This window comes from Caretta caretta, chromosome 20 (assembly GCF_965140235.1).
Source record: "Caretta caretta isolate rCarCar2 chromosome 20, rCarCar1.hap1, whole genome shotgun sequence".
Taxonomy (NCBI): domain Eukaryota; kingdom Metazoa; phylum Chordata; order Testudines; family Cheloniidae; genus Caretta; species Caretta caretta.
The window spans coordinates 7,961,829-7,962,847 of NC_134225.1; positions in this window are offsets into that span (position 1 = coordinate 7,961,829).

Genomic DNA, 1,019 nt, shown 5'->3' on the forward strand with positions numbered 1-1,019 from the left:
GGGCTGCTGTGATGCAAGTAGCCCACGCAATCAAAGATCTGCTGATATCAAGGGTAGTGACCCTAGGAAATGTGCAGGTCATAGTGGATGGCTTTGCTGCAATGGGATTCCCTAACTGTGGTGGGGCCATAGACGGAACCCATATCCCTATCTTGGCACCGGAGCACCAAGCCGCCAAGTACATAAACCGCAAGGGGTACTTTTCGATAGTGCTGCAAGCTCTGGTGGATCACAAGGGACGTTTCACCAACATCAACGTGGGATGGCCGGGAAAGGTACATGACGCTCGCATCTTCAGGAACTCTGGTCTGTTTCAACAGCTGCAAGAAGGGACTTTATTCCCAGACCAGAAAATAACTGTTGGGGATGTTGAAATGCCTATATGTATCCTTAGAGACCCAGCCTACCCCTTAATGCCATGGCTCATGAAGCCGTACACAGGCAGCCTGGACAGTAGTCAGAAGCTGTTCAACTACAGGCTGAGCAAGTGCAGAATGGTGGTAGAATGTGCATTTGGACGTTTAAAGGCACGCTGGCGCAGTTTACTGACTCGCTTAGACCTCAGCGAAACCAATATCCCCACTGTTATTACTGCTTGCTGTGTACTCCACAATATCTGTGAGAGTAAGAGGGAGACATTTATGGCGGGGTGGGAGGTTGAGGCAAATCGCCTGGCTGCTGGTTACGCGCAGCCAGACACCAGGGCGGTTAGAAGAGCACAGGAGGGCGCGGTACGCATCAGAGAAGCTTTGAAAACCAGTTTCATGACTGGCCAGGCTACGGTGTGAAAGTTCTGTTTGTTTCTCCTTGATGAAACCCCCCGCCCCTTGGTTCACTCTACTTCCCTGTAAGCTAACCACCCTCCCCTCCTCCCTTCAATCACCACTTGCAGAGGCAATAAAGTCATTGTTGCTTCACATTCATGCATTCTTTATTCATTCATCACACAAATAGGGCGATGACTACCAAGGTAGCCCAGGAGGGATGGTGGAGGAGGGAAGGAAAAGGCCACACAGCAC